Genomic DNA, 13,880 nt, shown 5'->3' with positions numbered 1-13,880 from the left:
CAGAGAGAGTCAGACAGACAGACAGACAGACACACACACACACACACACACAGAGAGAGAGAGAGAGAGAGAGAGAGAGAGAGAGAGAATATACTTTGTTTTTCCTGCTAAGGGAACTAGCTGAAGTAACTGATCTTTAAAGTTGCTCAAAGACATAAATAAAAAGAAAAATTCTCAGAGTTGCTCCTCCCCCAAGGCCTAAATTCCACTTAGTAACAGTGGCTGGAACGAGACGTGGAAACACCATGAGAAATTTTATTCTTCCCACATTTCCAGTGCAAACCTTACAAAAGCAAACACTGGAAATCTCATCAGCAAGCTTGACCTTATGGGAGTGATAGTTCTGTGCTTAGCCAAAAAAAAAAAAAAAAAAAAAAAAAAGTAAAAGAAAAAGAAAAAAAAGGGATAGAGGAAGATGGAGGAGGTTCAGATAAATACTTCAGCACATTTCCAAAGAGGCTTGGCTAAATGGAGCATTTGGGATACACAGCTGTAAGTTTTAGGGGGGACATCAGCTAAACAAAAAATAGGTTTCTGAGGAATAATGAACTCCATCATGTGCCATGAGTTGCTGTAAACACCAGTGACCAGAATTATTTCTGAGGCAGGATGTTTCATCAGAGCCTGGAAGGAGCTTTTACAAACTGCAGATGCCTGGACCCGACTCCAGCAAGACCTACTGAATTAGAACACCCAGGGCTGGGTCAAAAGGCTCTGCAATTGATCTGGTTGTGATGCTGCCTGAGAACCACTGATGCAGGCAGACTGAACCCGTGAATCTCTGAAGAGAAGCATCTTCTCTTATTGGAAACTGCTTGGAACTTCAAAGCTGTGTGGTCCAGAATCATCTCCGCCACTAACAAAGGACACGGCCTTGGTCAACTCATGAGTTGTTCTTCCATTCAACAAATATTTACTGGGATTCTGCTATATGTCAGGCCACTGAACATCTACTCACAGACTGTTGTGGCCTGCTTTCTGCATCTTGTGACTAACACAACAGGTAAACCTTACTCAAAAGCACCTCACAGTATTTATATAATTGTAGCTGCTGTGGATGCCTAGACTTTTGCCTCTTATCTAGAGAATGGAAAGTGGGTTATTAATATATATTTATCTTTCTGTGCTAGGGATCAAACTCGAGGTCTTATGCACTCCAGGCAAGTGACATACCGTTGAACTACATCCACAGGCCCAGTTCCTTAATGTGTTTTTCTTAAGATGCCCAAATTTCTTGATGATCTTTCTAGTCCACAATAGTAAATAGTACACGTCACAGATCTGGGGATTGGGAAAGTTAAATCAATCAATCAATCAATCAATCAATAATGAAGTGAGTATGAATTCAACTACTCTGTCATAATTTAGCTTCTCATCGTCATAACGTAGCTGTACAATTAGAAAAATAGTAGCGCAAAACTCTTCTGGGGAGATATGCCTTACTTACTCGGTTTGCCATAATCACTTCCTGTGTACATAGATATGTTTATCTCTTTGCCTAGGGATCAGGTCCGGGAGCTGGGAACCTATAGATTGTATTGACGATGTGCCAACCAAGGCTCTTTCTGTGATCTTTGTCAATTTTCTATCTACGTGGACTTGGCCACAGTGTAGGAGATCATCTTAACAATTGGGTAGACCAAGCATGCACTCCCTCAGCTAAATAGTACCTCAAAGTACAGGCATCTTAAAAATTCCATGAACTTCTACTCTCTTTAGACAGGCGCTTCCTCCCATCCCTGTCTAAGGGCACCCCAAACCCTAGAATGCATACTTGTATGGGGCTCCATTCCCTTGCCCTTACCCACCTACAGATAGCCTATCTGGTCCTTGTTTGTTTGTCTCTCCTGACCTGGCCTTGGATACTCATTCCTGAATGTATCTCTGTCGTTGTCTATTTGAAGAGCGTCCCAGAGTAGAGCAATGTGGTTGGTACCAAGAGAATGCGGTGCCTCTGTCCCCCTCCTTGATCATGAGTATGTTCAGCAAACGAGAGGCTGAGAGGTAAGTATCACTTAGATCACAAATTCCACTGGCTGCTAAAGAACTGTGACTTGCCCTGAGATAAAGGACGTTTCCTGTTGGATATGTGTAGTATATGTGCAGGTTGTGCGGTGGTGGCACACGCACACGCATGTCCCCGCAAAGAACAAAGGAGCATGTCGAGTGTTCTCTACCATTGTCTGCTCTGTTTCTTGGAGGCAAGGCGTCTCACTGGATCTGTAGCTAGAACGGCAGTCAGCAAGCCCCAGAGATTCCCAGCCCTTACCTTCCACAGCGCTTGGATTGCAGGTACCTGGCCATGCTGGGATTTAAACTCAAGTCGCTTGTGCAACAAGCGTCCCTATCAACAGAGGTATCCCCCCGCCAGACCCGTAATTTTTCTTTGTTAAAATTGTTCAGTTGTTAACTTACTGACTTGGAAAGATGGCCACCAGTCAGGGGAGGAGCCACAGCAAAGCAGTGGTTTATACAAAGACGAGAGAGCTTTTCACCATCAACAAAGCTCAGGATATTTTTCTCTAGAGTTTCTCTAAAAAGGATGATGTTTTGCTTTTGGGTTACTAGTGGTGTCAACTTCAAGTTGGCCTTTCTTGAGGTTGGCTTACTATGTCCTATGAAGACGGCCATTAAGAGTGATCAATATGAGACCCACATTGGATGTTTTTTGTCTATCTATAGACTCGTTCATATGAAAAATTCAAATGATAGTCATTGAGAGCCGTTGGTCACTCCAGCTATTCGCCTCCCCACCCAACTTTCTCTTCAGCTTCAGTTAGCCCTCCCTAGCTTTTCTTTACTCAGGGATGGTCCCCAGGTAGGGGTCTGGCAGTTGCCAGACTCATAGAGTAATACACAGAGATACGCCAAAGCCTTTGACCATCTGCTCTGCTGAGGGACCCGAGCCAATCAAATGTCTTTTCCCCTACTGTGACCTGGAGCACGCAAGGAATTTTCCAGGTGGTAGAGCAGCTGCCTAGAGTAGCTGAGTTTACGTGAATGGGAACACAGAGTTGAGAGCCACAGTTCCCTGCTGGCGTCCTTGAACCACCTGGATTTTTAACCCCATCCTCTGTGGAGCTGAGCCCTGGTCGGCTTCTGGATCTCAGACCCCTTTATTATTGAGCCTATATTGTATAGCCCCGCCCTTTCCCATGAACCACTGACTCTTAGTGACAGAAGGACCCACTGGTCATGATTCTGAGTCAAGTCTTTTCCCGATTCACACTGCTGCCTTGTTGAGGGAGATTCCAGTTTGGGAAAGTTTGCTTGCCTCTTTCTTTCACTATTTCTTTCTTCTTTCGATTACACTCAGCTGGCTGGAAGTCCTGACATCACTTCTTTTGAATTCTCTATCCTTTCTGACTGAGACTGGCCCTCCTGATTGCACCTTTGACAACTGGCCCTTGTCCCTATTGTCCCTTCACCTTGGTCCTGCCCGTAGGTGCCCCATCATTGGCCCACTGGGGGAGTCTAACTGGTTCTCCCCAGCAAAATGTCCTGGGAGACAAGAGAGAGAATGTCCTATGTGGGCTTAAAAGGAACTAATTATGTGCTCTTGCCTAATATGTTCCTCTCCAAGTAAAATGATTTCCTGGTGGTCAAGTGCTTTCATCCGCATACTCACAGAGCAGTGCCAGAAGCCTCAGGAGACAACATGTAAACAGTATCAAGCTACCATCACTGCTGCATATGTGTGTGTGGGAAAAAAAAACCAGCAAAAATACACGTGAAGACGCATACTTACAAAGAGCACCTGATTCACAAAAGTCTAACCATTCCTCACTGCTGCTTAGCAACCCTTTTATTAATCCGATGGTGCTCTCTTGGAATCCACTCTCGAGCAGCCATTTCTGAATTTTTCTAACCCCAACAAACTTCCTATTGAAAACTACTTTTTCCCCTGGACGTGGGTTTCCTCTTTGGAATGGAGGTCTACATATCTGTATGCTCACCCCCATTTTTCCCCCACCAGACACCCCTGAGCTGGCTACAGAGGCCCACATCTGTAACCCCAGCACCCATTTGGGAAGCTGAGGCAGGAGGCTTGTGAGTTTCTAAAGACTAGATTAGCTAGCGTGAAATGCTATCTGAAGTTACCTAAAACTTGTCTCTGCTTGAAGACACCTGGCTGTGCCCTAGCTGCTTCCCACTCGATGCCGTCTGGTTCTCATCCTAGAGCTGAGCTCCTGACGACTTCCAACTCTTGGAAACGTAGGTAAACTCCACGTCTGCTTAGGAGATGGGGGAGCCGAACATCTACGTTGAACATCTAAGGCATAAGGATGCCAGGGTGGCACCGGGCTTTAGTTAAAATTAGGAACACCAAACAATGAAGCCAGCATAGGTGAGAGGCGTAGCTCCTGGAGAAATCTGGTCTCAATAAGGACAGAAACCCTAGCCAGGTGCAGCCGGTTACCTCATCCTGCCTACAGGGCCCAGGCATGACAAGCTGGGATTAATTCCATCCTTTTGGCTGGAGGCAAAGAAGCCACCTCATTTACTGAGGCCTGTGTGTTGTCAGCACTTTGTCGCTGGCCTGTCCACCTGCCTCCTCACATCCCCTGGTTCCTGGAGACTGCTCTGGACAGCGATAGCCTGCCCTGTTCTGCCTTCTGTTGTCTGTCTGCTCCTGGCCTCTGACCTTCAAAGCCAATTTTCAGATAACCTTGGGATAGACCAGTTTCTTAAGGTTCTAGGATCAGGTTTCTAGAAAGTACTTTGTAAGATTTCTTAAATGGGAGGAAGGAGGAGAGATCTCCAGGGAAGATAAGAAATGCTGGTTACCACCCAGAGTTAGCGTAACAGCCGTAAGATTCAAAATGGAAGCATTGGGAGAGGAGACAAAACCTGTCATGTCCTTTGGACATCTTAACCACCATGGGACGGAAGAGAGGCATCCTGATGGCCATGCCAGGGGAGGTCAAAGAGTTGATCGCATCCTTAAAGGTCAGGGTTATTTAAGCAAAGGAACCAAAACTAGAATCAAGCTCTCATCTTGGAGCTCGTGAGTTAAGCCTCAACTAAGAGTATGGCTTTAATGAGCAGCTCCCCAGCCTCTGAGCATCTACATTGGCTTGGCAGATGAAGGGCTTTCTGTTAAGAAGCTGATGGTGCTATTTTGGGACTCTGAGAGATTTACCCAGAAAAAATGCCTCCTTAGAGTTTGAAGATCCTTTTGGCAGCATCTCCCTAACCTCCTCCCCAGGGCCTACCAGGCCATTTACATTCCGCTGTGTCAGCATCTCCCCCCCCCAACCCCACCCCAACCATGGCCTCACCCCACCACATTTCCAAGCCACGTGACAGACACCAGGCAGATGGGGAGCCGGCGAAACCCTTCTCGTGTTCCTCTCTAAGTCTTGTCTCACTGAAGAATGACTAGCCAGTAATCATACTACCTTGAATGACAAACAGACAGGATGGTATGAGTTTCCAAGGAAGGGTTTATACCCAAGGTAGATTCTGGAACTTTCTATGGCACACTTCTAAACCAACCTATTCTACCTGCAGAGAACAGACAAGACTTGGGGCTAGAGGAACCAATGAGAATGGAGAATAGCTCGGATTGTCAGGAAATTCATTCAGGTGTCTCCTTTAAACCCTTGAATCTGAAGTCAGAACCTGTATATCTCTCTCTCTCTCTCTCTCTCTCTCTCTCTCTCTCTCTCTCTCTCTCTCTGGTGTAAAAAAAAAATCACATGCCTAATGCAATCTTTGATTTGCATGTTTTATGGTAACAACCCCACACTTAACCTGTAAACTACTTAAGTACATGCATCCCCCATCCCCTGGCCCTTGTGTTCTAAGTTCTATTCCTTTCTGCATTTTTTTCACCCAGAACTTTGCCTTTATGTTTCTGATTAAATGATTTTAATAGAATAAAAGTTTCCAGGCCGTGGCTTCATTAAGCTCTATTTACCTCCCTATTAGGGGAAACCTTTCCCAGATTGTTCTTCACCGGAAGGAAGTAGCATCGAGAACTGCCTGACATTCACCATGAACTGAAACCCCTCACTCTTCGTGTAGAGAACATACTCGGTGTTATTTCAGAAAAAGTGTTTTTGTAATGATTGGGGGTGGGGAGCACGTGAGGGGGGATGGGAGAAACTGGCCGTAGACAAAATGAACTTTCAGCGACTCCAGGATGTTGGTTTCAAAAAGGAATTTATCCTCAAATCCAAGATTATAGATTTTCCTCCAAACTGCATTCTCTACATGGTTTAGAGAACACTTGAAAAAGAAATTGCTCTCCATGTTTTTACTGACATTAAAAACCCTCTACAGAGTTTGGAACTTGATGTCTTCTGAGGAGGAAGGACAACAGTGGAGCAAAGTGAGTGCCTGCCTGCAGCTTCCTGCCTGCAGCTTTTCCCTCACGCTTACTCCAGGGAAAGAAACTCACAGGGCAGTCTGTTCTCATGTGTCACTTCTCAAGAAATTATCCCCATACTTCTAAACACAAGGCTTGCTTAGCAAGTTCCAAGTGCAAGGCATCATAGTCTAGGACAAACAGGAACGGGAGCAGCCCTCTGCAAACACTAGACCTTACTATGAGCTTTACTTTTGAAATGATCAGACTTCTGCAGGGCACCTTGTCTTCAGTAAGTTCTGGCCACGCATGTCTGGTTTTTGCCTAACGCTAAGGGACTGTGCTGCTTCCGTTTACAGCTCCGTGGACAGAGCCTCGTTACCAGCAGGGATCCGGGAATACCAAACACTTTGTGTTCTACTTTTCTGACCATGTATTGCCATAGCACTGCAACTCCCCCGCCCTTTACAATCAGCTCTTTCTAAAAGGCATTACCGACTACTACCAACTTGCACTACTGTTTGAGATGCCCAAATAGGTCTGTCTGTGGAAAGAAAAGTTCCTTTCCTTCCTTTCCAGAACATTCCTTCGGCTCCTATCTCTTCAGACTCCCATGGGCACACTTTCCAAAAGAAATGAAGATTTCTCAAGAAATATTTTTGCTAGGCAGTTAACCACGATTTCTACATACACACCCACTCACGCACACATTCTCTTGCTACTCAGCTTTATAGAAAACAGACGCGGTAGGCACCCTTCTGTCTCAGCAAATAGCAGATGACTGGCATTAGCTGAGTTGGTGCTAGTGTTGGAACTCTGACCTTATTTCTTTACATCTCTGAAAACCCACTTCTTAAATCCTGGTGGCAGAGTAAAAGGAACCCATTACTTAGGTTAAAATTAGCTTAAAGCAAAAAAAACAAAAAAAAAAAAACAAAAAAAACACAACAAAACATTCTTTGTCTTAACGTAAAAGCTATTGCTGTTGCTTTTTTTATTATTATTAAAATCTGAATCCTATTTAAATGTCTGCTGACAGAAGATGGGAAAGAAACCGCTAAAGGGACAGATCAGCAAGAGCCCACGCACTGACGCTGGCCTCAGGATACCAGGTACAGTCCACATCCCCCTTAGAAACAAAAGCGCATCCCAGGCAAAGGCGCCCGTCCTCCCTGACCCTGTCACTATGGGCTCCTTCCTTGTGCACCAACTCTAGAAACAAAGCTTGAAGTCTCATCACATTGACCTTCTGGGAACAGGTCGGGAAGTCCAGGCTGGCTTTGGGAATTTACACGGTCCGTTGCCTGCCTCGAAAGATTTTTGCACATCCAGCAACCTTAGCCAGGAATGTTGCCTGAAACCTGTCGAGCAGCTCCAGCTTCCCTGAAGGCGGAGAAAGAAAGGTTGTGTCTTACCTCTGGGGCTGCAGCTTCTTCCCGAGGAGAAGGACGTCCCGCTGTTTGAAAGCAAGGATTCCTTTAAGCAACCCAGCAAGAGAGCAAGCAGGCAGGCAGGCAGGCAGCCTAACGCACACTGCTCTCTATTCAATAAAACTGCAGACCGCCCTTCCTTGGCCCCTCCCAGAAGTCCATGCTAAGTGAACACATACCCCCTATGTTTACAGTCAGCAGGCGGTGGTATGCATTGTCCTGTAGTTTTTCTAATAGGCAGCCAATGACGACACCCTCGCCAAGGTGATGCTGTCTGCCCGTGCAGATGCCTGTCATTCCCTAGGCATGCTCAGGATATCACTCATCAGAAAAACCAAGTCCTAAAAAGCTTGAAACTTCGAGCAGGCTGCCAAAACCAGCCGGCTCCATGCCCTTTTTTGGTTATCCTAAGCAGGGCCTCCTGGAAGCGGATCCATTGTCAGGAACAATCATAAGAAACGTTAATCTTGGAGAAAGAGGCTGTCTTGTAGAACACAAATAGAGCTTTAAAAAGAAAGTACAGTTCACCACGAAACAGTAAGTGGACAGTTAGACATGCTTATGGAAGTGAGGATGGGGGTGAGAGGGAGACATTTTAGTTGAAGAAGCCTTAATAGTGTATTTCTTTTCAAAGCAGTTTCATTACAAAATAAATGTAAATCATTTGCACACGTTTAAAAACCTGAAGTGGATAAGAAGCAGGTCTGTTGCGCAGGTTAAGTTCTAACCTAGAATATGTCTATGTATGTTACCCAAACAACTGACAAAAATTATAAATAAAATGTATCCGTCTTTTTTTTTTTTTTTTTTAGCAGATAGTGTTGGCCAGAAAAGAAAGGGGAAGCCGGAAGCTAGCATATCAGCTCCTTAACTTTAGAGAGCTTTATTGATGTTCCCCACCAACACCCGTCCTCCTTTCTCTTCTCTGTCTTGGCAATGGGGAGATTGTACCAGAAATAGCTAAAATCGAGTGTGTGGAGAGGGACATGGAGAGACCCCATATCTGCTTTGGGTCAGGTGTAGACAGACACATTTGCCCTTACAGGTGACAATTCTAGAAAATTCTAGAAAGCCTGCGCTAGGGGGAGAGTGAGCACCAAAAGACGCTGAGTTACAATGCAGGTCACTGGCCCACACATGCATCCAATTGTGGTCTTGTATTTTTTGGAATTCATTCAGTCGGTACTTAGCTTTTGTTAGAAAAAAAATGGAATACTTACTGTTTGTCAGGCCTGGAGCTTAGCACAAAATCCATGTTTCATTACTGATACTGTCTCATCGCTGACCAGAAAATTTTAAGTATTTTCCCTGGCTAATTACAAGTCCAAAAGCTTAATCAACACATACAGTGTGACTGAAAAAAGCCTTTATTAATGAAGATCTGACGCAGAAGCTGTCGTTAGTCAGGAAACAGCCCCTGCTCTCTGTGCTTCCTTGAGAATGCTTGGGAAGCAACTGGTCCCCATGGGTGAGTTTCTTCTCCAGCTCCCCACCCCCATTATTAACCGATCACCCAGAAATATCTAGGTGAATCCCCTATACTTCTTAAGGAGGTAACTCACATCTGTTCTTCTTGCTTTGTTCTACAAAACAACCCCCCAAAAGTCACAGCATAGACTACTGGGTCCAGGGAGAGTCAGACTTAAAGCATCCTGAACCAGAATGTTCTTTCCCAGACATACAAGATAAATAACTTGTTGGTGGGAAACTGCACTGTTAATGTTGCATTTCAAGTTCACTGCAGCTCAACCAGGCATCCGTGAACACGGCCATTTTCAAAATTGTTCTTTTGGGAAACCTCTTTCTGATCCCAGATAAATGACTTGAAAATAAACTTTTTTGGATCACTGCCAGTTTGGCAGCTGGGGAAATCCTGTATCTGGCTGGACAGGTTGAAAGACAGAATAATACTTCTCAGTCTGGCGAAGGACTGGACTTGAAGACAATAGCAGACAGACACGAGGTTCTTCAGACATCTCAATCCTATTGATATGACCTCTGTCCAGGGAGTTTTCTGGGTGCATGAACTCAAGGCAGGATTATAGAGGGCTGTGTGAAAGTGCTATTTTCCTCAGCTGGTGCAGATGTCAGCCTGAGCAACATACTCTCCACTTATGCCAGGAATGCCCCCTGGGTGACTGGCAGCAGGGTGACATTTTGTAGTCTGTGAGGATTGTGCTTTGCTGCTGTCTTCATTTTGTTTTTTTTTAAGTACCAACTTTCCAGAGAAAAGAGAAGCTTTGTGCTTCAAAAGGGGGAAATGTTATCAACAGGAAACACGGAAGGGATGAGCATATTGCATGGTTTATAGAAGATAAATAGCTGAATGTTTTGGGTTATGCCTTTGGTTGGGGGGGGGGGAGAAGTGTGCTTCTCTAGATAAATTCTACTAGTTTTATATACGGGTACCACACATGGAGAGCCATAAAGTCCATTTTACGTATCTGGAGTGGAACTGCTGTGGAAGAACCATAGGTTCAACACATTTCACGTAATAATGGGGGAAATAATCTTTCCTTGTCCTTGAAAGAAAACAGAAATGTTAAAAAGGGACGAGAAAGCATGTTTACGTATTGCCCAGTCTCTGTCGTGGGGATTTTACTTCCATAGCATATACTCTTTCCCAAGGTCCTTATGGAGATCTCTCTCTCTCTCTCTCATGTGTGTATATGTATGTATGTATGTATACATACATATATATATGATTTATAGAGGACATTCCGATGGAATATATTTCCCAATAGTATCATCCCAGATAAAGAAAAGCTTGTCTTTCACAGAACTTAGTCAACCATAATGGATGTGAAGAGACTTTCAGAAACATTTCCATGACACCTTATATATTTTCTCATCTTTGTTTCCTAGAGCTTACTGTCACATCGATCAGAAGCTGCAACTGTATTTGGTTTGTGGCTTGACTTTAAATGTAAAAGCAGGCCATGTTTTTTTTTTCCTTCCATTCAAAACAGGAATCCACCTCCTTTATTTCATAAAAAAAAAAAATAGACAGCACTTCAATTTTTAAGAAATCTACCTTATTGAACAGATGAGAGGATTTATTCTCTTTAAGGCTGAATATTCCTTCCCACATTCTTCTAGCCAAATGAAATCTTTCCAGAGCTTATAAAGTGAGAGCCTTGTCATAGAAAATAGGCCATGAAGTGTACCCACAAAGTACACGCAGAGACGGACCCTCAAAAAACAGAGAGACTAGAGTAGCTAACTGCACTTATGAAATTAAAGTTGGAAAATTATCAAATTTCATCAAATAGTGTAAAAAGGGAGTAAACGCAGAGAGGGTCTAAAATCTGAAATGTTTAAAAAAGGAAAAATTATCTAAGATAAGGGATAATATTTGGTAATTAATATTTATCTGTAGAATAATATAAATAAATTAATAATTATTTGTAGACAATTCTAAGAAAACTGAGAATAAAATCCTCGTGAGCACGCTGAGAGACATCTAGCAGTCATAGAGCACATCGTGTTTCATGAGGGCATGCTAAAGTGACTTCATTACAACTTCTAAAAAGACAAGAGTCAACACTGCCCCTTTTATGAAGGAGAAGAATAAGCCATTAGGGTAGTTAAAAAAAAAAAGTCTCTAATTGCTATTCCTATTTGTGTAGAAATTGGAAGAGAATTGTTCTAGTCTGCATTCTGTTACCTTTGAACAAAACCAGGTAGAAGAGGGCTTACCTAGTTTAGAGTTTACAGGACATCACACAGGGAAGCCAGGGCTGGAGAGAAGAGGAACCAGAAGACAGGAAATGAAGCCAAGCCCACAATGCAATGCTGCTTATTGGCTTGCTGAGCTACCTGCTTATACGGCCCAGGCACACCTGCCTAGGGATGACACCCCCCCTGGTGGGCTAGGCCCTCCTCCATCAGTCAGTCATGTCCACAGGCATGCCTTTGGGTCAGTCTGATGGAAGCAACTCTTCTATTGAGATTCCCGCTTCCCAGGTACGTCAAGTTGACAACCAAGATTAGCTAACACACAATCTTCAAATTCATCGCAGTTGATAAAAAGAACTTAGCAAAACTCAGGGCATCTAGAGCACCTGTAACCAGCCAGCTCTAATTTTTTTTCTTAAGTTTATTATTTTATGTTATAAGTACACTGTTGCTGTCTTCAGACACATCGGAAGAGGGCCTGCATTAGACCCCATTACAGATGGGAACTGAACTCAGGACCTTTGGAAGAACAGTCAGTGCTCTTAACTGCTGAGCCATTTCTCTAGCTCTCAGCTCTAATTATTTTTTTTTAAATGGGAAAATATGCTGCTTGTAATTAGGACAAAAAGTTTATGTTATCCTGAATTGATGTAGTTAAATACATAAAAATACATTAAAAAGTTCCCAAACTTATTTAAGGCCATAAAAACACTCAAATAAAGCTGGACACTTTAGTCCCAGCACTTGGGAAGCAGAGCCAGATGCCCTTTGTGAGTTCAAGGCCAGCCTGGCCTACATAACTGAGACCAGCCAAGGTTACATAGTGAAAACTTGTCTCAGAAACAAAACAGAAAACAGCAAACAAACAAAAACAACAAGTGGAAATACACACTATTTTCACAAATGACAAACCTCAAAGTATTTGTAATGATATTAAAATATAATTAACTTGGCCAATTGAATTCCCAAATGATATATTTTGTAAAATGTAACAAAAGAATAGCAAATCTGTAAAGAAGAGATCTCAGAAGCTGATGGTGTGATTGTCACAGAGCAGGTCTAGTTAAGGTGGGGTCTACAGGGCAAAGGAATTAATAGACTAAAGTAGAAAACGTACATGCAGACCCAAGGACGCACAAAAATAGTATTAAAATCAGATGAGAAACAGCTATGGTATGAACAGTGAGATGTCAATTATGCAGAAACAATAAATTTGTATGCAGAATTCTTACTCCACACTACAATACACTGGGTGAGCAATGAAACTGGAGATGGCGAGGAGAAGTTATAGGTGAATATTTTAATAGGATATGGAGCATAATAAACAACACAGAAATGAAGAAGACGATACGTGGGAAGACATGGTTAAGCATGGCTAACTGGGTGAACAGAACTTACTTACGTATTTGTGTTCCTTCTCTCAGCCAGACCTCCCCCCCCACAAACAAAAGAGATAGGAAAGAAGTAAAGCTCATAAATAAATCCCTCGAGGCAAATGGACCTGGAAAGGAACCAGCAGAGGGCCAGGTGTGAATTGGTAGGCCAATGAAAAAAAATGCTAATTTGAATCTCAGGGTCAGGATTCTTTGGGAATCTCTGAAGTTGTGGAGTGGTAAAACCCAAATGGCATCCAGTCCCTAGGCACAACCAGGTGAACTTCCTCTAGGAACCCGAGGGAAGATAGGAAGTTGGTTTTCTTTATTCTCTGAAGAAAAGTGGCAAGCTTTAGGGTAGCAGACAGGACAACGTTCAAATGAAAACCAGTTCCCAGGAACCTTGAACTCCCCCCCCCCAGCCCCTACCCTTTCATCCCCATGGACCCTAGCACCCTACCAGTCAGGTTTGTCCTCTCCAGGGACAGTCTGGAAGATTCCACTCCAGGGAACCAGACATGTCATGACTTTTTGTAAATAAAAGGATTGTGGCAAAATTGTTTGAAAATTCGAGAAATAAAAATTCAAGTTTAGGGGAAAAAATCCTGCAAAAATAAAATAGAAGAACAAAGAAAGATGAGGGGGAAAGTAGAGAAAAGATAAAAATAGAGAAATGGGGAGGAGGGAAGCTCAGTGGCTAAGAGGGCTTGCTGGGCTCAGTTCCTAGGACCCACACTAGAGACTCATAGCTCCCTGTAACTCCAGGTCCAGGGGACCCAGCTCTGTCCTCCGGTACTTACAGACACTAACATGCCTATGGTAATATATATACATGCACACATGCATACATATACTTACACACAAATTTTTTATTATTTAAGAAAACAATTTCAATACCTTGTGCTAGGAGGAAAGCACACTGGGTTGGTACAATGTATGGCTGGAATCCTGCCTACGGTCTCAATATGTGCTCAAAATTTAGTGTTTGAAAATTTAATCCCCTAATTCCTGGGTTAAGGGAGCATCTGGGAGGAAACTAGGGTTAGGTGAAGCCATGAGGGAGAGGCCGTTAAGGTGGTGTTAGTG

The 13,880-nt window shown here is 43.5% G+C and overlaps 1 protein-coding gene across 10 annotated transcripts in view; it reads right to left on the bottom strand.

Annotated features, from left to right (window-relative positions):
- The window catches only part of Cald1 (caldesmon 1), a 180,870-nt gene extending 172,803 nt beyond the window's left edge, over positions 1–8,067 (bottom strand). For 6 of the 10 annotated variants that reach the window (XR_015685320.1, NM_001398578.1, XM_087656169.1 and 3 more), the window contains 1 exon segment: positions 7,729–7,848. The gene's annotated coding sequence lies outside the window, so the exon portion shown is untranslated. 10 annotated transcript variants of the gene reach the window in all.
- Positions 8,068–13,880: the final 5,813 nt, after the last annotated feature.

The sequence above is a fragment of the Rattus norvegicus genome, chromosome 4 (genome assembly GCF_021556685.1).
Source record: "Rattus norvegicus strain SHRSP/BbbUtx chromosome 4, alternate assembly SHRSP_T2T, whole genome shotgun sequence".
In the NCBI taxonomy this organism is placed as follows: domain Eukaryota; kingdom Metazoa; phylum Chordata; class Mammalia; order Rodentia; family Muridae; genus Rattus; species Rattus norvegicus.
The sequence above is the reverse complement of the archived record's forward strand: the minus strand, read 5'-3'. Positions and strand labels throughout refer to the sequence as shown.